This window comes from Rattus norvegicus, chromosome 1, assembly GCF_021556685.1.
Source record: "Rattus norvegicus strain SHRSP/BbbUtx chromosome 1, alternate assembly SHRSP_T2T, whole genome shotgun sequence".
Taxonomy (NCBI): Eukaryota; Metazoa; Chordata; class Mammalia; order Rodentia; family Muridae; genus Rattus; species Rattus norvegicus.
Genome location: NC_141534.1, coordinates 103,236,366 through 103,259,935, shown reverse-complemented (window position 1 = coordinate 103,259,935; position 23,570 = coordinate 103,236,366). Strand labels below are relative to the sequence as shown.

At 42.6% G+C, this 23,570-nt stretch overlaps 1 long non-coding RNA gene across 3 annotated transcripts in view; it reads right to left on the bottom strand.

Annotated features, from left to right (window-relative positions):
* The window catches only part of LOC102548815 (uncharacterized), a 105,645-nt gene that overhangs the window by 28,758 nt on the left and 53,317 nt on the right, over positions 1-23,570 (bottom strand). Inside the window, exons 4-5 of one of the 3 annotated variants that reach the window (XR_015650832.1) lie at positions 20,622-20,760; positions 20,248-20,349 (exon numbers count right to left, since the gene is read on the bottom strand). The exons of 1 other annotated variant lie outside the window; for it this stretch is intronic. This is a non-coding gene — a long non-coding RNA (uncharacterized LOC102548815). Of the gene's footprint in view, positions 1-20,247; positions 20,350-20,621; positions 20,761-23,570 lie in introns of those variants that run through there. One more of the 3 variants, XR_015650841.1, reaches the window with a different exon arrangement.

Below are 23,570 nucleotides of genomic sequence, written 5' to 3'. Positions count from 1 at the left end.
CCTGGGCTATATGAAAATCTGTTTTGGAAGAAAACGAAATAAAGGAAGAATCTCACTATGTTACCCAGGATGACTTCAAACTCCCAGATTCAAGTAATCTCCCAGCCTCACTCTAGAGAAGGAACTACAAGCTTGTGCCGCCACATACCAGCTCCTGCCCTGGTTAGTTTTTATTCTCAATCTGACAGCCTGTAGTTTCTGGAGAAGAGAGAACCTCAATTGGAGAATGATCTAGATTAGATTGGCAGGTGGCTATGTCTGTGAGAAAGTATCTTGATTAATGATTGATGGGCAGCACCATCTCCAGAGAGGTAGGTCTGAGCTGCATAAGAAAACCATCTGGGCAAGAGACAGAGAGAGATCCCGTAGGCATCCTTCATCCATGGTTTTTGCTCCAGGTAACTGCTTGAGTTCCTACCCTGATGTCCTTCAATAATGAAGTAAAAGTTCAAACCTGGAAGTTTAAGACAAATAAACCCCTTTCTCTCTATTTAGTCAGAGTGCTTTATTATAGTAACAAAAAAAAAGAAAAAGAAAAAGAAAGAAAGAAAGAAAATTAGGACAACCAAAAGTTATGTAAAATATTCTTCAAATATTTTCTTTTTTTAAAAAAATTATTCAGGAACTGCTCCCACCCCTAGTTCCCCACTACTACAGCCCCTCCTCTCCTTTCTCCTTCCCCTCCTTTACCCCTCCCCTGGGCATCCTTCCCCCCGACCCCCACCCCAGCACACCAAGTCTCTGCAGGACTAGGTTCATGCTCTGCCACTGAGGCCAGACAAGGCAGCCAGTTAGGAGAATGGATTCTACAGACAGCTAGCACCTTTTAAGATAGCCCCCACTTCAGTTGTTGGGGGACCCACATGAAGACCGAATTGTACATCTGCTACATATGTACAGGGGACCAAGGTCCAGCCTGTGTATGCTCTTTTGTTGGTGGTTCTGTCTCTGAGACCAAACCCGCCCCCAGGAGTCTAGGATAGTTGACTCTGTTGGTCGTCCTTAAATAGTGGTCTTTTTCTTGTTTTATTTATTTATTATTTGAGTGATGCTAGGGAATCAAGTCCAGGAATTTTGTGGCATTTCTTTAATTACTATAATTATTTTAAAGTGTGTGTGTGTGCATGTGCGTGTGTGTGTGTGAGTGTGCGTGTGTGTGCATGTGCGTGTGTGTGTGTGAGTGTGTGCGTGTGTGTGTGTGTGTGTGCGTGTGTGTGAGTGTGTGTGTGTGTGAGTGTGTGTGTGTGTGAGTGTGTGTGTGTGTGTGTGGTCTCAGAAGGGGGCACCAAATTCCCTGGAACTAGAATTATAGCAGCTGTTTTTACTGTGGATGATCAGAACCAAACTTGGTCCTCTGTAAAGATCTAAGCCATCTCTCTAGCTGAAGTTCTTAATTATAATAATAATAATAATAATAATAATAATAATAATAATAATAATAATATTTCAATGGTTAGCAATTCCATGATTTATTCAGGAAACCCTTCCCTATTCCAAGATCATAAATACACATTTCTGGACATTTCAAGCTTTGGCGTTTTATATTGAAGTCTCTGTTCCACCAGGATTTTGTTTTGTGTGTGGCATTAGGTGTAGGTATTACTTACAGCCCTGTCTGTCTTCTCTCTTGGCCTTGGATAACATTTTGGGTAAAGGATATCGAATAGAGATTTCAAGGAACAAGAATGAAGGATATAGAATGAAAAAGAACCAAAAGTCATACTAAGACACTCACTTCCATGGACCACAGAATTCAGGTGTAGGACCTGGCATAATGTGAACAAAGTACATTCCAGGGGGGTGTGGAGCAGCATGGTGCCTCATCATGCATCCTCTCCCATCTATGGTCCATACTCTGCGCTGCCCCTTGGGGTGGTCTCTGTGAAACTGGATCAAATGATTACTTGCAGAGTTCACATCAGAACCAGGAGAATGTGCTGCATAGAACTCTAAAGTGGGCCAAAAGGAGGACAGACAGGGCTTTTCCAAAGGGTCCTGTCTGTAGGCCTATAGGAGCCTTTAACTCTTGCTCTGTGGGGAGGCAACCAAATTGGTAGCATTGCTGATGCCCTTGCCTTTTCTGACAGGGATCTCTTGGGAGGAGAGCAGAGAGAAGGGGGAGGAATCACAGCATGACAACTGCTTCTTCCTGGCAGGGTGAACTCAAGCTAGTGAAGTTCCTATCCTTCTGAGGGCCAAGGGTCACAAATGTACTTCTTCCTTTCAGGCATGGAAAGCCACAGTGTTTACAAAGAGGTACAATGGTTCCTATTTTGCTGTCCCTGGGCACCAAGTCTGTGACTGTGTGGGGCTGAGGTAAAGGGAGGAGGGTTTATAGAGCCCCTGGCTTCTTCACTTCCAGTGTTGTATGCAGCATGAGAGAACAGGAGGAATGTGGCATATGAAAGGACTGCTGAACCTTTAAAGTGGATCTGGGCTCATCTTGTCCCACATCCACACCAGCCATTCTCAGCCCTGGGCCCTCCACAGTGTATCCCTACTGAGAGACCTAAGGTCTCCTACTGTCTCCCTCCCACCCTCCACCTTGGTCCTAGCTGGGTTTTTCACTTTCCCAACTGCACTTGCAAAGGTTTCTAATGACTGACTGATGTCTCTTTTATAGTTATTCATCGACTGAAAAAAACCAGGCTTCTGGTGCATAAATATCATATTGACAAGAGAGAACAAGGAGAATGGGGAAATTCATGGTCTTTTAACCAAGCACAGGGATTTTTTTTTTTTGTGGTTGCGTTTCCCCCTTTTCCTTCTGAAATCTGCAGAAGCTGTTACACTAATAGCTGTGATTTGCATAATTTCTGGAGTGCAGCAGAATAAAGAGCCAGGCTGCAGGCAGACAGTCTGCCTCTGCTGTGCAGGGCAGGGCCCTGTGTTAGGAGAAAGCAAATAAATATGCAGGGTCCTGATTGCTTATGCAGGATGGGGTGGAGTGAATGGGCTAGTCAGAGGTGGTTTCCCAGACAACATGTTTCAATTAGGGCTGCAGGCTAGGGACAGAGGGCTGGGGAGATGGCTCAGTGGGTAAAAGCACCTGCTATGAAAGCAAGGTGACTTGAGTTCAAATCCCCCGCACTCATAGAAAAGTAGGATCTGACTATGTATGTCTGTTACCTTAGCATTGCAGGATAGAGACAGGAAGATGCCAGGAGCTCCCTGGCCAGCTAGCTTAGTCTAAAACGCAGGATTGGTGGTGAGAAGCCCTGTCTCAAAACTAGAAACATCAGACACAGTGGCATATGCTTTTAACCCCAGTACTTGGACAGCAGAAGCAGGTGGATCGTGGTGAGACCTATCTCAAAAGCTTCCCTTCTTACTTAATTAAATCGCATAGGATGCAGAGTAGAGGGCTAGAGGAAGACTCCCTACAGTCTCTGGTTTCTGCAGGGTGGGTATGTGTGCACATACACACACATGCATCCACGGGGTGGAGAAAGGACAGGTCAGCCTGTGTGGTGTCTTCTGGTTGGTCTGACTCTTCCTAGCAGCTGCTCCTCTGGGTGGAGTCCCAGAGTCATCAACTGTCTGGGCTGAGTTGGGATTCATCCATTCAAAGCACTTTGGAGAGAGCAATCAGTCCAGTTTCTATAATGATTCTCGCTGGGCTCACACTGATCACAGACTCCTAAGTAAGTGGGTTAAGTGTTTATTGTTGTCAGACCACCAAAGGGGATCTGTGAATATATAAAGAAAGCACAAAGGCCTCAGCGTGATAGAGCAGACCTCTCACAGGCTACTCGGTTCCTTCAGCTTAAGAATAAAGACAGACTCTCTTCAAGGCTCTTAGGTCAACATGGGAGCTGGCAGGGTGTGCTCACTGAACAGTCACTGCTATTAAATTGCCTTTTCACTGGCTCCCTTGCTAGATCCTTAATTCACAGTTCAGGATAAGGGGTCTGGGATCAGAGTAAATTTGACAGTATTTTCTGAAAGACAACAGCCATTGTTGCTGGTGTTTTCCCATAATTCCAGATTTCATGACTTCCCCTCTAGAAAGTCTTATTGTTTGAACCACCTGCTGCCTCTTTTGAAGATGAAAGGCCTTTTGTTGGAGGCAGGCAATTGTTAACAGGCTTATCTGCACTGGTCTCCAAAAGCCACAGCCACAGAAGCCCCTCAAAGAGACTGGACACCCCATCCCCCTCCCCATCCCAACCCCCAAGGACAATGGCCAGAGACTCCTCAGGAGAAATTAGCCAGAAGAGCAGACACCCAGCTCCTGGGCAGGCTGGATGCTAGGAGGGAAGGATATTTTCCCCTGCTGCCACCCTAAGCCTGCATGTCTATAATCCTCCCTGGGCTACAACTGTTATTAACGCTCAGATTTGGAGATAATGGTTTTAATTAAACTACTTTGCTGTTTACTACTGTTTCGGGAATTTGCTAATTAATCTTTATGTAATTGTTTTGCGAATGTTGTATGGCAAAAGTTCGTAAATTATAAGTGGGCTCTCTCACCGAGAACCTAATTTCTATACAGAGTCCCATGTTAATAAGCAGCAACAGAGGTGCGAAATTAACCATGGAAGGTCTGTCCTGGCTGGAGGCTGTCATCTTCCACCTGATGCATGGGCTATGCTGGGGAGAGCCTCTCTTCTAGGGAGAGCCTCAAGTCTCCGCACTTGGTGGGCACAGGCTCACAGAGCTCAGTGAGTTTGAAGCCGGCCTGGTCTACAGATTTCCAGGACAGACAAGGCTACGCAGAGAAACCCTGTCTCAAAAAAACCAAACCTACAAATTTATCCTGCCTACAAGAAATGCAGGGATGGGGGATGAAGCCCTGACTGAGGGAATGGCCAACCAACAACTGGGCCAACTTGAGACCCATCCCCTGGACAAGCACTAATCCCTGACACTCGGTAATGATTGATACTCTGTTATACTTGCAGACAGGAAGTCTTGCATGGATGTCCTCGGAGAGACTCCACCCAGCAGCTGACTCAGACAGATGCAGACACCCACAGCCAAACTGAGGATGGAGCTTGAGGACTCTTTTAGAAGAATAGGAAGGATTGCAGCATCCACGGGGGTAGAATTTAGTTTCTTAAGGACATAAGTGTCTATATCTGACTCAGGGTTCTGGTCACAAGACATGGAAGGGGCAAGTAAGGAAACTCAATGTCCACCTGGGGTACAGCCATAGGAACAAGCTCAACATCTTGGCACTGCTTGTTTCTGCTGATAGAGTGCCCTCGAGTGCCCTGTGGTGCTTAGGTTAAAGGTGGGGACCCACAGCCAGCCTACCTTGGTCAAAGACTAGGTGAACTTTAAGCCTACCACTAGGGAGACAGAGGCAAATGAAACTCTGAGTTCCAGGCCAGCCAAAGGCTACACAGTAAGACACCGTGTAGGAAAAGAAAGAAGAAAGAGAGAGAGAGAGAGAGAGAGAGAGAGAGAGAGAGAGAGAGAGACTATCTCCACTATGTTTTAACTTTATGACAGTGGACAAGTTACTCAACCTCTCTGATTCTTGTTAGTCAATCAACAGAAAATAAGGCTTTATAAAAACCTGGTAATAATACCATAATGAGTAAATGAGATAAAAAGTGTGCAGATCTTGGTACCCTCTCTGCGGCTAATTGTTATGTCTTATTCTTTAAATTAAATTTTAATTTGAATTCAAAATAATATATATCTTTTGAAAGATCACCACACACCATTCTCTTCTCAAGCCACTTCACTCATTTTCTTGTTTGCTGCCTCTGCCACATATATACTGAGTTTTCAGAATAGTCACCCAATCTCCAGTTAGCTCTGGTCTTTCCAGTAATGAGGTTTCTTTCCTATTTCACACTCTACTTTAGGGATTGCTGATGGGGAGCAATGGGGGAGGGTACATATGACCACAGGCCTGGACTCTGTCTCCCACCTCCCTGAGTTGCTTCAGAACACAAGAGAAGGTTTCCTAGTTATGGGAGATAGAACCCTGAGCAGAGCTGAAAGACTCCTGACTATGTAGGAACCTAGATTTCAGCAAGAAACAAGAAATATTCCAGAGAAGTGCAGAAAGGAAGGAGGTGACAAATGTTGTCAAGCTGGTCGGTTTCCTGAGTAGTACAGCTGGCAGCAAAGACTGCCTTGTCTCTAAGGAAACAGACAAACCTTCCATTCCCTTTCCCTTGGTGGCTCAAATCTTGGGTGAGCCACCCATACCTCCATTTGTGGCGATTGTGCTAGATGTGTTAACTGACCTCTGTGCCCTGGGCTGCACAGAGGAGGTTAAAGTCTCCATGAGTCTCATAGAGTTGAACCTCTGCGCATGCCATAGAATAGGCCACGAGAGGTTTGTCTGTGCATAGAAGCAGCACAGGGTCAGAATACTCCAAGGGAGGTTTGTCCTATGAGTGTCAGGAGGTGGCAGTTGGCAGCAGAGGTTGGAGTTTACCTTCCTAAAAGCTACTGTGGTCCAGGGAGCAGGGGCCATTGAGTAGACCAGAGTGTAACAAGGTTGACTGACATTTAGTGGGTGTGGAGCACAAGAGACCCTCTCTGGAAATCCTCTCTGGAAATCTGGGTCTGTGATTGTGAAGTCGTTGTCTGGTTCTTCCTCATTTCCTCATTCCTAGTTCTAACTTTTTACTGAAGTGTGAAGATGGCACCCACTCAGACTAATGTATAGCGCACTTTCATTCCAGATCCTGAAAAATCCCCACATACCCACAGGAAGAGACAGCGTGGCCGGTGGCTCTGAGTTGACACGTTGCTTGCCTTCTCTGCCAGGATGACTCATCAGTTTTTCAAAGAGAACGTTCTACAGCTAGGTCTGGTGCTTCAACATATAATTTCAGCACTCAAAAGGCAGAAACAGGAGGATTGAGAGTTGGAAGCCAGGCTGAGAGGATAGTGACTTAAGGACAATCTGCACTACACAGAAAGAGTCTGATTCCAAACCAAAGGTTAATGCTACATCGCAGTGACAGATCAGCTGGCTAAAACCCCCAATGAGGATGTGGAGGTGTGGCTCCGTGGTAGACCATTTTCCTAGAACCCCCAGTAAGGCCTTCTGTCTGTGGCAGTCCCTTTAACGGTACAGCTACTGGACTCACGTGCCCTTGTCCAACTGAAAAGCTTCTGAAGGCAAGGGTCAACCTAGCCTGTAGCCACTGACTTTCAACCCCCTACACCCTGACTCATGACAAATTCCACCCACACATACTAGAATAGAAAAGAAGAAATGAATGAACAGGTAAACTGTTCATTTTCTGTTTGTTTATTTGTTTGTTTGTTTGTTTTTCTAGTACCAGTGAACAAACTCGTGGCCTTATGTGTGCTAGTCAGTGTTAGAAAGAAGATAATAAAAAGTAGAGAGATCTGTGGAAATGAAGCAGTTTTTAATACACCACTCCACTGAAAGGGATGGCAGCATAGCATAAAGCCAAAAATAGCTATGTGCTGAGCTGGCACATGACAGGAGTTTTTAAAATCATCTCATCAGGAGAAATTCCTGTCCTCTTCAAAGGCAGGGACTTATACTCTTCCCAAATTTCCCACTTCACCAGACAAGGGTACAAAGCCTTATTCAATGGATACTTGGAGACATGAAACTGTAGCCCTGTTTCCTGACCCTGGGATCCGTCACATAGCCCAACCCTGACTCTCTGGCTTTCTGGATTCTGACACAAGCAGGTACCAGTAGACAGAGGTAAAGAAGAAGGCCCCAATGCTTCCTGCTTGTCTGTGACTCTGACCAACTCTAAGCAAACCCCATATTGAAAACGGGTGGAACAATGTATTTCTTACAGCAAGCATTCTCCCGTTGAACCAAAACCGAGCAGTCTGTCTTTTTGACTCTATCTCGAAGAACCTAAAGGCTCACAGGACAGTAATTCTACAGCATCAGTGGGTGAGTGGGGGCCGCTATCATTATCTGTAATGGGCTTCACAATAGCTTTTCAAAAAGTAATTGACTTTAATTATGCCCTAAACTGACCCTTTCGATGGAACTAAAGAATGACTGAGAAGAAGAAAGTGATTGGGAATGGTCCTGCTGGGTCCAATTTTCAGTCAAATAAGTGAGCTGAGCATCCAGTAGAGGTAAGCCTGGGTCTCTCAGCACCAGCCTGAGGTCAGCCCACTGTGGCTTTGGAGAAACTTGTTTGTTATTCCTGTGTCCTTCCTTTGTGTGAAGGAGTAGAAGAAGACTCAGACTTATGGAAGCCTGGGAGGGACTTCTAGGACCTCAGCATCAACAGATGACATACATGCTCTATGGGTGACAATGATTTCTTGGGGGAGCCCAAACATCAGTCAACTGACAAAGAAGTTGTTCTGACCAAACAGGTCAGATATCCTGGGGAAATTTGAATAAATGTTTATTCACCCCAGAGAGGGCGCCAACAATATGTCAGAGAAAAATTTCCACCACGTCTGGCCTAGGGAAAGAGTGAGTACACTGGGCTCTCTTACAGGAGAGGTTATTTTCAGTTGGCATCACTGCTGAGTGGACCCCAGCTGGTAATGACTAAAGGAAGCAGCATCTCCAGAGGTCCTTGCTCAACTTGGGTGGCTGGGATGGCTGGAGAGTGCTGTTTATCATCCATTAGTCTGACATCACTGGTCTGCCTATCATCGATCTATCTATCTATCTATCTATCTATCTATCTATCTATCTATCTATCTATCTGTTATCTATCTATAATTTTAATCATAAAGTACTAGATTCATTATAGAATTTTGAATTAAAATATGCTGCTGCCTCTCCTGCTGTTCTCTTTTTCCTTGTCCCTGTCCCCCTTACATCTTTCAGAATAATCTACTTCCCACTTTCATGTTACATAGTCCTATGCACCTTGCATTCCTCAGCTCTTCCCTTCATGGTTTATAATCTCTTTTCTAGCCACCTTGCCTGTACCCAGACCTATACACAATCTAAACACACACACACACACACACACACACACACACACACACACACACACACACATTTAAAAGCTAGAATCTTCTGCATGTGAGAATGGACATGCGCTGTTTGTCTTTCTAAGTCTAAGCCACCTTACTGAATACAGTAGTTCTAGGTATATCTCTCTTTCAGAAAATTTCACAACTTCATAATTCTTTGCACATGAACACAGATAGTTCCATTGTATATGCAAACCATACTCCTTTTACAAATGGCCCCTGTGCATTTTATAACATTTTTTTTACATCCCAGGTCTTGTAAATTTTGATCACTTTTGAGTCTATACAGTCCCCCCCCCCCGCCCCAAGGAAGAAACATTCAATTAAGGGAAAATAAGCTAGCTGACAAATATCTTTTCTCTTGTCAAGTAGTAGAAATATGACCTGCATATCCCCACTGACCACTGAGGTACCCAGGGGGTAGGGGATTTGAACAGAAACAGAAGTATCTCATGACTGCTGACTGGCAACAGAAGTCGTTATTGCAGGGAGATGAGAGGAGGTCTGGAAGGTGAGATAGGCTAGTGCATCTAGTCAGTTGTTCTTGGCACAGTTTACAGGCAAACAACCCTCAAAGCTGTTGCAGATTGTGGTCATTTACTTCTTATTCCTGCACACAGCTCAGGTTGTTTGGAAAGAACTCTATCATTCACTCTAAAACTTCTGGGACTCTAGTCAGTTGTTCTTGGCACAGTTTACAGGCAAACAACCCTCAAAGCTGTTGCAGATTGTGGTCATTTACTTCTTATTCCTGCACACAGCTCAGGTTGTTTGGAAAGAACTCTATCATTCACTCTAAAACTTCTGGGACTCTAGTCAGTTGTTCTTGGCACAGTTTACAGGCAAACAACCCTCAAAGCTGTTGCAGATTGTGGTCATTTACTTCTTATTCCTGCACACAGCAGAGGTTGTTTGGAAAGAACTCTATCATTCACTCTAAAACTTCTGGGACTTACTCCCAAACTTACCACACCCTGTCTTCATCCCTCAATTGCTGTCCTTTGGCAACGAACTTCGCAAGATCAGCAAAGCCCTGCACCCCTGTTTCTTTCTCCAAGCCCAGCTTGCCTCTGAACTGGAGGAAACTGGAGGCTGGGTATCACAGGGTGTTGTTTGCTTGTTTTTGTTTCCTTTTCCTAAATGCTAAAAACATGACACGATTTTGTCCCAAGTTGAGTGGGCTGTTGCTACATGAAATTCTTTTCTGAGAAAAGTGGAATTTATTCCAAATCTCCAACCACATTGCAAGTTTGAAATAAGTAATAGGAGGCAGTAGTCGGTGCATGACTGGAAAGACAAAGGTAGAGAGGCTGAAGTGGGGAGGTTATTGGGATTGAGACCATTTGAAAGACAGGGGGTGTGGAGAGAAAGGGGGAGGAAGAGGGAGACAACAGAGAGAAGGGAGAGAGGAAGCGATAGAGAACGTAGAGATACAGAGTCATACTGTCTGAGCGAAGTTTCCTAACAACCATATTTTTTTACCTTCACTGAAATTGTTTCTATTATAGGGGATCCGTGAATAGGAAGGATAATATCATTTTGCATCTGACAAAGGATTTCTTGTGGGAAAAACATTCTTCATTCAATAACATCTCCGATGACCCAAGGTTGAGAAGATTCGCAGGTGTTTCTCTGTCCAGAAAAGAGTCTACTGTGGCCTAAGATAAGTAGCTCCCCAATTTGAGGAGATGAGAATCTTATGGATGCCTATCTGGAACATAATGGGTTAATTAATTACTTTATTCTAAAACATTGTACAAGTAACTTCAAATATGTAGGAAGGCAGAGAGCAATACAGAAAACCCCCACGCAATCATCTCTCATCTTCAACAATAATTGTCAAGGGGCCTATTTTATTTTACCCCTATACCAATTTCCTTTCTGTATTCCACTCTGGGTGATTTTGAAACAATTCTCAGATTCCTATAATTTTCTTAGATCTTATTTACAGCTTGTATTTGCAAATATTTAAAAAGATTTGTTTTGAGAATTAAAGCCAAAGTACAATTTTTGTACCTAAATACTTGAATAGTAACTCATTAGTGACACTGGGTATTGGTCAGGACTTAACTGTTTCTCTGCAATCATACAAGTACTTTGGTGGTTAGTCTACATTAACAGCCTGAATTGATTTAGAATCAAGACACACCTCTGGGTATGTCTCTGAGAGTGTTTTCTCAGAAGGGTTTAACTGAGGAGAAAGATCCACTGTGGATGGTTATATCCCATAGGATGAGATCCTAGTCCAAATTAAAACCCTGAGCCCCAGTATCCTTCTATCTCCTGAGTAAGGTTGTGATGTGAACAGCAGCTTTAAGCTCTTACCACTATAACCTTCGCTGGACACTTGAGTCTTCTAAATGCAAGCCAAAGTGGACCTTTTCTTCCATAAATTGCCTCTTGTCAAGCATTTGGTCATAGCAACAAATACTAGAACAAGTGCTTAAGGGACATTTTCTTAGGGCTAGAGAGATGACCAGCGGTTAAGATCAAGAACCGCTCATGCAGAGGACCTGAGTTCAGCTCCCAACACTTATGCTGGGTGGTAAACAGCTACCTTGACTCTAGCTCCAGGGGAATTGGACAGCATCTTCTGGCCATTTTGGTTACCGTACAATATGCACATACCCACATATTAAAAAGTAAAAGCTTTAAAAGTTGTACTTAACGTAGGTTAACTACACAGTCTTAGGTTTTATTATGGTGTTTCAGTTCTAGCTGACAAATAATTGGGTACATTTATAGGATACAACTTGAGTTTTGATCTGTGCAAATATAGAAAGATTCAGTTGAAATAATTCAGTCACTTCAACTTATTTTGGAGAGTGAAAACATTAAAATATATTTTAATAATTCAGTAACATATACTGTATTGCTACTAACTTGATCACCAAATATATTTTTAATATTTTCTTCATCTTTAACTGAAATTTCTCCTTTAACCAGTGTCTCTTCCTTCTGCAGCCTCCTGTAATTCTGTTCCAATTCTGTTCCTTTTATCAGATAGATGAATTAAAAGAAAAACAATATGCACAGATACACATGCCCTCTGAAGAGAATAGTCTAGAGCACTATAAAAGCAATTCTGTTATTTGTGGAAGCCGAGGAAAACATTTCTAAGTATAAGAAGCCAGGCACAGAAAAAAAAAATGGACATTCATTTTTCTTTTCTTTTGTGACAGGCTAGCCTGGAATTTTCTATGCAGCCAAAAATCTCCTGAGTGCTGGGATTAAAGATATACATTACTGGATGTGTATTTGGGGTGAACCCCAGGGTGTTGCAAACGCTGGGCAAGTGCTTTACCAACTCAGCTACATTTGCAGCCCCAAATCTCTGAAATGTATCCTTACCTGAGTGGTCCTCAACTGCACTGGAAATTCTAGTATGTGTAACTAGTTTTCCACCACTGGGCATTGGCCATACCACTGTTACTAGCAGTGGTGAATCAACATGTATCTAGAATTGATTCTTTTATTTTTCTGTGCCCACGATGAAGCCCAGATCCTCACACATGAGGTAGTCATTCTAGTACCAAGCGATACCCAAGCCCTGAAATATTGGAGAAGTTTCTCTGGGGGATGCATTGAGTACATATACTAATGATGCTGGTTATTGCAAAAGATAAAATATGTTTTCCTCTTTTCTGAGTTCTTGGTCAGGACAGGAGACAAGGGGTGAGCTAACAAGAAGGAAAAATCAGTTTGCTAGAATGTATATTTTATCTGGGCATATTAGATAATAAGTAAATAAATGGGGACTATCAAAAAGGGACTTAGATGGAATTTTGGACTATACCCTTCAAAGCTGGGACAGAGTCTGGATCTGAAGAGATGGACAGGAATAGGCCAGAGTGCAAATGTAAGGCTATGAAGGTAGGAGTATGGGCCTTTTTTTTTTCAGATTTAGTGGTTCAAAGGAAGATACCCTTATTTATTAGCATATAATTTTTTTTTGCAAAATGAGTATTTTTGTGCTGCTGAAAGGGCATCCAACAGACACAAAGACTCCACCTGAATTCTGGATGTAAAAACACTGCCTAGTTTTTAATGTGATTTTTAAAATGTCTGTGTGTGTGTGTTTATTTAATTTTTTTTACAGTCCAGACTTTATCCCCTTCCTGATCCACCACCCTTTGACTGTTCCACATCCCATACCTCTTCCCACCAACCCTACCCCTCCAGTCTCCACAAGGATGTCCCCACCCCCTACCTCTACCCCACCAGACCTTTAAACTTCCTGGGGCCTTCAGTCTCTTGAGGGTTAGGTGAGGCTTCTCTGACCGAGCCAAGACGTGATAGTCTTCTGCTGCATACGTATTGGGGGCCTCATATCAGCTGGTGTATGCTGCCTGACTGGTGGCTCAGTGTCTGAGAGATCTCAGGTTAGTTGAGACTGTAAGTCTTATAGGGTCACCCTCCTTCTCAGCTTCTTCCAGCTTTTCCCTCAAATAGGATCTTACTGTATATCCCTGGCTGGCCTGGAACTATATAGACCGAACTAGTCTTGAACTCAGAGATCAGCTACCACAGCCTCGAAGTGCCAGATTAAAGGTGTGTATCTCCAGACCTGGCCTAAACACTGCCTATTTTTCTTTGAATTAAATTGATATGGAGTTGATCAACTAATGTAGCATTGGCACAGAGAAAATCTGGAGATGGAGGAATGGTGTCACTGGTATGAGTCCAGTGGCTTGTGGGGTAGAAAGTGATTAAGCTGGTATCATCTTCTGGAATCCTCCATCAAGTACTTAGCCCTGCAATGGTTGGAATTCGAGAATTTTCTGGGTGTGAGTTCCTTCCTATTATGCACCCATCTGCTCTGCCTGCACCTTCCGGTCTCTCCCGCACCTTCACTTCAGGCACCACAAAGCTGCCGCTTTATCCATTTTTACTTAAACACTGTCACTGTAGCCTGGGGAGATGATATAACCATTTTGGAATAATTTAGTAAGAAAGGATATTCATTTCAAAAGTGTGGATAGATGAATATCTAAAAAAATGGAAGGTTGTTTTAGGTGTAATTTTCACTGATTATGAATACATCAGCAAGCCAGGCATGGTGCTGCCTGCTCATAATCCTGGAGACAGGGCATATCCTGAATTTGAGGAACCAGGGCAGTAAGATCCTGCCTGAAAAACCCAAGGGCTTCGATGTAGCTACGTGGCTGAGTTCTTGCTTCGCGTGAGAAAGGCTCTAGGTTTGAGCCCTTGCTCCGCCAGCAAAAATTAATAATATCTGTTAATTTAGCCATAACTTTTCTTCTTAGAAAGATTTTTTTTTATTATTTTTAATCATGTGTAGGCGTGTGTTGGCGTATGCTCATGAGTACATGAGACATGGAGGCCAGATGCTTTTGGTCCCTTGGAACTGAGTTACAGATCATTCTCTCTCTCTCTCTCTCTCTCTCTCTCTCTCTCTCTCTCTCTCTCTCTCTCTCTCTGTGTGTGTGTGTGTGTGTGTGTGTGTGTGTGTGTGTGTGTGTGTGTGTGTGATGTTGGGAACCAAAGCTAAATCCACTACAAGGGAAGAAAGCACTCTTAATTGCTGAGCCTTCTCTCCAGCCCCTCAATGATAACTTTCTGGTGGAAGCATTTGATAGAAATTATTATATAAAAAGTTTTAGTATTTGCTATTGATTACTTCCTATAAAGTAAATTCTAGGCATTTCATGTCTAGCACAAAAGATAGTGTCTTGTATTTTACTAGTTCCCTCTCTGCTCCTCCACAATGTCTTACACTCATAATTTCATTTCTAGCTATATTGTTAGTTACTTGTGTAATCACAAATAATATATAAATCTCATCCTTGTCTTTCTGGGAATTTAGCAGAGCATGAATCTCTAGCTTTAACAATTCTCTACACTACCGGAAAGGAACGATTCATCAGAACCACATAATTGAGGGAAGGAAATAAAGCTATTATTATAAATTGTGAATAAGGCTTAGGAAAATCAGAGTATGGCACAATATCAACTTCAGACTCAAGGAGAGCATGGGTCCATTTGCTTGCTCCCACGATGGGGTTTGGGAGAGCACCTTGGTAAAGATAAACCCCCTGACTGACTTCCTTCTCCTTTACTTAGTCTCTTGTGGTGCCCTCATGCTTAGAAACGAATGTGCTGAAGGGTGAGGAGGTCCACCTGTGTGAGGTTGAAGGAAACACAGAAAGGACAGAAGGGCAATGAAACATCAAGGACTCCTATTCCTCTCCCTGTGTCAATAAGGGATCACAAGACTGGTATGACGACCCAAATTTCTGTGGGAGTTCTGAAAAGCTTCTCTTGATATTTGGTATTATAAAATTTCATGGTGGCAACTCATGTGTATGGTATGTTATATTCACCTCTATGACTCAGTGGACACTTTAATCTGAGCACTTGAAGCAGGCTGTGGTGGTAGAAAACATAACTTTTTATTAACTCTCCTGTGTCTGCATCCTGCCTTCTTTATTAAATCACCATGTCCTGCCAGAGAACCCCATTTCCAACATTTCTGGTATATTTTTGAGATTTATTTCGAAGGTCTCTGTCTGTCTCTCTCCCTCTCTCTGTCTCTCTGTTTCTGTCTCTGTCTTTTTCTGTCTCTCTTTCTCGCTCTCTGTGAGTGTGTATGTGGTGGTGGGGGGTGCTAAAAGAGGTCAGCAGATGGCACGGATCTCCTGGGGCTGGTTACAGGTCGTTGTGAGCCATCCAACATGGGTCCTGGGAATTGAACTCAGGTTCTCTGTGAGGGGCTTTCTAAAGGCCTGGGCATGGCAAATGTGGAACTGTCATGTCTTGCCCTCCTCCATTCCCCTTCTTTTGATAAACTGTTAGGTTACATTCCTAAATCTAGCCCCCAAGATCTGTTCCCTTATCTGGCCACTTTCTTATGTCTGACTAAAACTCCAGGTTCCACCTATCAAAATGCAAAGATCTAGACATCACAATTCATTATTAGGCTACACTGGCTAGGATGTCCAATCAGGAATCATCCTAACAGACTTCCCCCTTTTCTCCCTAAAAGTCACGCCTACAGAGCGACAAGACAACTGTTACTGTATTTGTCTGATCCAAAGGTAGCCTTCCCACCACCTCATCCCTCCAGAGTGTTGAGAATTTGGTGTATTGATGCGTTCTGTGCCAACTCTGAAGCTTGCTTACACTCTGGAAGAGCAATATAGGCTCTTAACTGCTGACTTCTCTCTCCAGACCCTTTAGATTCAATTTTATGTGTCTGTCTGTGTGTGTCAGAAGAGGACACCCGATTCTCCTGGAGCTGGAGTCCCAGGTTGGTGTGAGTCTCACTGGAGAGCACTCTCTACTCTGAACTGGGTTGTCACCGCTTCAGCTCCCTTCCTCCCTGTGCTTCTTAAGTTTTCCTTTAACTTTTCTATTGTTGGCTTTGTGTCTATATTTTATTATATTTGGTAACTCCTAAACATTTTAAATTCCATTTTTGTCTGACTATCGTATTTTCAGAGTCCGATGGATTTTGTTTATCTTGAGACAATCTCACAGTATAAATCAGGCTACCTTTAGACTAGCAATCCTCCTGCATCAGCCTTCCCACTCAGCACTGAAATTACAGGCAAATGCCAGTAGGCCAAGCTTTAATGATTTTTTTTTCTTGTTTTCACATTACCTGTTTTACATAGTAGGCATGCATAGTGGAACAGGGGTGAATAGGTGAAGAAGATTAGATGCCTTGAATTTGTGTGATGGCTTATCTTTCTGAAACCATGGGCTGAAATTTATCGCCAGTCTTTAAATTTGTTCTCACAGTGATTTACATTTTATCTGGGAAGAAGTAACCATCACAATACTCGATGCTGTAGGGACACATTGAGTTAACCCCTCAAATCCATGGCTCCTTCCAGGTTCCCAGGACATCTTGTCACACTTGAGCTGTGGGTCTAGCACAAACTCTATGCTTACCCTCTTCTGCCTTGCAGTGAGTGGAAAGGAGTAATCCCAAGTCATTACCAGTCCCCTACACAGACTCAGTGTTTACCAGCCCTGTGCCATCACCTGTCCTCCACCTCTTTATACACTGCACAGACTGCTGCAGGTTGAAGGGCCAGGCTAAACAAAGCCAATCCAGAGACGTGTGGTCTAAGAAAATGTGGTGTTAGCGTGTACCCCCAGAGCGAATGGAGTGTCTCAGCTATTTCAGCTTACATTGTTATGCAAACTGGGCATCGGATTTGGCATTCAGCTTTGGAGAGGCCACAATAAAGAGCAAAGCACACTAGAAACACTTACTTAAGGTACAGAACGCTTTTGAAAGCACACATTTGGAAAGGAAGGACATTTTGAAAGACAGCATTACCAGTCTTGTGCTGTGTGGCCACTGGGTGGATGTGTTCTGTTGCCAGAGATGGAAAATTACTATCAAATATCTAAGTACTTGGTGGTATTTAGTGCAGTATGCTTAAAGCATTTCACCAAGTCTTGTTCTTATCCTTTAAAATCCAATCCAATCACATTTGAATGTCTACCTGGAGGGAGACTCACTGCAACAGGTTATAGAATTGGTAAACTCATAATCACGAGCAGAAGTTACATTGTTCTCTTTCAATGTAGTCTTTACAGGCTGTGATGGCAGTCCACTCTCAGTGTTTATAGAGGCAGAGCTTTTGGGAGGTGAACAATACTACAAGCATGGAGGCTTCTAATCCTTTGGACTTATGTGTGTCAGTCCAAGTTCAGAGGGCAAAAGGTCCAGTTCTGTCAGCTATGTAATGATGAAGGTCAAATAAGAAACTGAAAAAACTTATAATTCAAGGTGTGTTCTCTTTTTCAAAAATAAAACATCAGAGGTCCTGAGTTCAATTCCCAGCAACCACATGGTGGCTCACAACCATCTGTAAAGAGATCTGGTGCCCTCTTCTAGTGTATCTGAAGACAGCTACAGTGTACTTATATAGAATACATGAATAAATCTAAAAAATAAAAAATAAATAAAACATAACTCTAGGTGTTTACCTTAGACCAATGATCAAGCCAGGCCTCAAAGTTTAGTACAACAGAAAGTGGAGAACCCCGCAAATGTGCACAAACACATAGAGAGATTCATACATATAGAAAAACCTATGCTACACATAGGCACATACACATATACAAAGATAGATGTGAATATATGCATATGCACACACGTACAAAAACATACTGCATACACTCAGGCACACAAATGCACAAATGTTCAGAAACAGAAACACGGACACACAAATGATAACAAACACAGACACAAGAACATGCTCATACATACACATAGTAATGCTCACATACATATCAATGCATACAGACTTATGCACATATATGTGTATGAATAAACATTTTCACAAACACATATGTGTGCACACACACAAATCAATGCAAAAGCATATACATGCACATATGTACACAAGGCAGAAATATACAGAGGCAGGCAAAATGAACCTGCCTATGAAGAAACACATGAGCCCACACAAATACACAAAGATACAAATACAAATGTATATGTTCACACAGAGATGTATGTACACACAGGCTAAAACATATGAACACTCATGGTATGTTCTCAAACATATATATATATATATATATATATATATATATATATATATACATATATAAATATATACACAACACAAATGTGTGAACACAAAGGTATACAAGCAGGCAAGCTCACTAATACAAATTGACACATAAGCAAAGAGACAAAAACAAGCACTTACAAATGCACACACATGTAAAAACTCAGATTCATGCCAATCTCACACCCTCATGTATGAACATGCATACACAGATGGCCACAGGAAAATTCATGCAAGTTCAAGTGCACACATCCATGCAACAACATAAATAAAAACAGCCATACACACACACACACACACACACACACACACACAGACTAGTATACAGAGGTAGATACATGCAGAAACAGATTCTCACTCCTGCACATCTACCCACTCATAAATACACACAAAAGTTGCACTCATAAATCTCAAAGTCACATATAAACAGACACACATACAAACACATACCTACATGGAAAGCAGGACACACGGGCTCACATGCAAGCAAATATTCATATGCAAGAATGCATATCAGCACAATTCAACAAATGGACACAAAAGTATACTTGTACATACACACTCACACACAAGCCATGAAAACATGCTTGCACACACACAAGCATACAACATAAACATTCATGCATCCAGATAGACATATGCTCACATAAATATACAAGGGTATGCTTATGAAGGAATAAGCATGTACATATATATGCTGCACATACACACATTTACACATACATTATTAATAAACTATTTAACCCACACAAATTTAAGCCCAATACACAAATCTATCCATGCATACACAGAGAAATACATACATGCTTTCACATAAGACACACATGAATATACATATCCATGCAATTACACACCCACCCATATGCACATTCACATGCATACATATGCTAACATGTCCATACATGTCAACAAGATGCACACATGCACAGACACATACGTGACTGCTCCCACATCCACTCACATATACAAACTCATGTGCACTTGCACACACATGTATATAGACACCCCATGCAAACACAACCTGAGGATGTAAATATAATGCATGCTTGCCTGCATGCATATGCAGATGTGCACATTCAGAGATTCACACATATGCACTCTCACATGCACTCATGTGTATTCCTGAAGAGAAAAACATGTATGGACATATATTCATATACTTGGGAACATACAATAGTTTATGTACTCACATGAATACACATGCATACATTACCACACATACTCATGAAGTCATTCACAAACTTATGTGTATGTGTGCATACATGCATTCAGGAACATACAGATGTGCACCCACTTAACTGCAGGCACACACACATATGCTTAATTACTAGTGCTCATACGATGTGCTAATATACTTTATACATACATAAACTCATATAAGTGCAAAACTTTATGCATACACGTATGCCTGTGAAAACGTACTTTAGAATGCAAACGTAGGTGAGGGTGTTTTCATTTGCTAGGGTAAAATAATATACTAAGAAAATAGGTTTGCTACGTAATTGACGTTCTCATCGTAATCTAAAATTATTAGTCTTGTTCAAACTCAGAAATTCTTTTTAAATTTATTTTTATTCTTCTTAATAATGTTTATGTGTGTTGTGTAGATATGTGTACACATGAGTGCCAGGACCTGCAGAGGCTAGAAGTGTTGGCTCTCCTTGCAGCTGGAGTTTTAGGTGGTTGTGATTTATATTGTATGGGTGCTCAGGATTGAACTTGTGCACACTCCCCAACCTCTCAATGCCAGGCCTCCCCATGGATGAAAACAAGAACATCAGAATTGAGATTTTATTTTTCTTCTTCACAGGGTGCAACAGGGTGCTCAGCTGCGATGCCATCACTCAGGAGGCTCGAAACTTGAGGCCAGCTTGCAACCCTGTCACGGGAGACAAAACAAAAAAAGAGCAAAACCAAACAAACAAACAAACAAACAAACAAACAACTAACCCCCCAGAATCATGTGTATTTTGCTGATGGAGCTTTGGTAAAAATATCTGTAATACATTTTTTAAATAAACTTAAAAAACTGGATTTCCCCACTCCCAGACATGGGCCTTTTCCAGTTTGATTTTAGTTTCAGTTTCCATATAGTGAGGCAATATTAATAACTACAGATTCGCATTGTCAGCATAAGAGTGTAACACACACCTTTGCAAACTACACCGTGCCGTGTGCACCCTCAGGTGGCCCTCCCAGATCTTTGTTCTTCGCCACAGTTTGTATGTCTGCCCCGGTGACTAGTCTGTGTGATGTAAATGAGGCACTCCTCATTTTCTTAGTATCTTGACTGCGGGGGGAAAATTACAGTCATTAATGCACACTATTAAATTATGTCAAACACTAAACTCAAAGTTTCTCCTGAATACCAACTAGGCTTTGGTTGAAAGGAAAAGCCGATGTAGATTCAGGGTTGTAATTGGAGTTCTCTGACTAGTCTCCCTTGAACTCCTTGAATGGTACGATGTATTGGTTATTTTGTAAGAGGGTAAGAAGAAGAACAACAGTGTAGAAGCCCAACCCATTATGGAAGAGTATTATACCAGTGAAGAACAGAAAGGAATGTTCTCACTCCATGAAACCCAAAGACAAACCTGCTGTGAGAATATTCAGTTGAATCCGCCTCGACATTTCAGCTCCTAATCTCAAGCCCCCTTTCCAAAGCACAACCACCTCCTGTTTTCTCAAGTGTGCACAGGGAGACCCAGGATTACCTTGTGTCAATAACTTCAGGATCTGCCCTGTGGTCATGGCGACTCTCTCTCATCATTCCCTGCTTCCTGCTCTTCTCCTAGCCTGTCTCATCACCATGGTTGCCTCTCTCTTACTTTTCCTTTCTTTCTCTGGTCCAGAAGTTGAGCTTTGCCCTGACTCATTCCCCCTCCTCATCCATCATCTGTTCACCAAAGGCTGTGAAAGACACATTCCTAAAAACTGCTGACCTTGTAACTTTCACACTCTTGTTTCTTTCCTTTCGGATGTGTGGAGATGTGGTGTGTGACCCTGATTTCTGCAGCATGATTGAGAACCAAACTCACTTGACACAGTGTTCCCATTCGGTTGGGTTCAGCAGCCAGCTTCACGCTGTGCCCAATCTTCTATTACACTTTGATTCGTCATCTTCCTTTGTACTCATGAAGCCCCTCCAAGCAGGTATGCTCCTGTTGCCTGGACTCGGAAGCTGAGGACTTGGCTTATAATGGGTAACTTCTTGTCTTCATGACTTATCATACACAGGTCTCTCCCATTCACAAGAATCCACAGCCTCTCATGTTTAAAGAAAAAATCCTTTGTTTCTTTGGTGGGGGGGGAAAAGGCAAAACCTTCCAAGAGAATTCTGAAAAAACAAATTGCCACTAGACTGAGCCCTTCTCTGCTTGAGGCATTTGGAAAGTGGTAAATGCATAGCATGTGCCCTACCCTATACTATACCCATGACGGTATCTTAGCCCTGAGCTCCAGGTTTTGGAGTGATAATACCAGCAGAAATTTGCCAAGGACCCTCCTTTTATCCATACTCTTCCTCCAACCACCCCTATCTCCTCTAGGAAGTAAGCCACTTGCTGGAGTCTGCTGCTGGCTCTGGTAGGATGAGGACACCAGCTCCCCAGCAGAAATCCAAGATTGCTGGACGCACACAGCATCTCTGTGGTGCCTCTTTTTCTGGCAGAGTTACCGATGGATGCTAAATGGGACCATCCATCCAGACAGTTGAGTGGCTCTCCCTGACAGCTCTGGGGCTCAGCAAGGCAGCTCCCCTGCTGTGGTAAAGAGCTGATCAATGTTCCATTATTCTTTCATTTATTGGGAGCTCTCCTCCTCTCACTCTTCCTCCCTGCTTGGGTTCATCTAGTCTCAGTCAGACAGGCAAAGCTGAGATACACTCTGGTACATCTCTTCAACTAAGGGAATTGTTTTCAGTTGAGAACTTAAGAGGGCAGAGACTTGGCTATATCATGTTGTCCTGCAATAAGAGAGGGAGATCAAAGCCTTGGGTGCTGATATTCAGGAGTGGTTCCATCATCTTCCTGATCATTGGAATCTCTCCTCTTCCCTTTAGAATGTAGGTCCTGTTCAGCTCAAGACAGTGGTTGAAGAAGGTATGTTAAGAAGCCAATGGACAAATTTATTTTTAAAATGCAACTGGAGTGAAAGTATCAAATCCTAACGGAAGCATCATGGCTTCAGAATGCCCATTCTAAACGTACAGAAATTTGTTGAGATACACAACCAAGACAGGGTAAGTGTTAAGTGGATACCTTAATCTATCTGTGTAGTGGTTTTGATTTGTGAGTTCATTACCATAAGATTATTAAAAGATGAGTTTTGTTTTTTAAAGGAACCCACGGGATGAGAAAGCTCTGATCTTTCAATTCTAATGTGTGATGTTTCCATCTTCCCACATCATGGCTTCTAAGACTGATGCTATTGACATCAGGGGCTATATAATTCTTGATTGTGGGTGATTCTTTTGCAGTGTAGCATATTCAAGAGAATTTTTGAGACACACTCATGAGACACCCTCCACAGTTAGACCAACAGAAATGTCTGCTAAAATTTTCCCAGGGGGCCAGCAACCTCAGTTTGTTATCTGACTAGATGATGAGCCTTCTGGAGGCACCACATTGTATTAGAGCTCCACTGCAGCAGCATTTCATCAGTAAACACCACTACCATTCCTGACGATGAAGGACCTCATTTAACAACTGTTATTGAAGCCAAGGTGCTTGGCATCTTTCCTGAAAGTTGCATAAACTAATTAAGCTTCCTCACATCTAGAGTTGGTCAAGATTTCTATGCCCATTGTAGTGATGAGAAAAGCCAATGGTCAGGAAGCTTCCACAGCTTTCCTGCAGAAAATCCAGACGCACACTGCATGCCTCTTTAGCATCAGGAGGAGCTCTCTCATTCGCCACACACAATGGCCATTTGCATCTCTTTTGTCCCGTTAGCAGTGTCTCCTCCAGGTCTTGGTGAAGGACACCTGAAAGCTTAACACTCCCATAAATCTTTATAAAGAACAAGAATCAAGTTACTCTGCTTGGTTCAATGAATTCATGAATTCGAATTAATTTTTGCTTTTTTGCTTTTTTCTTTCCT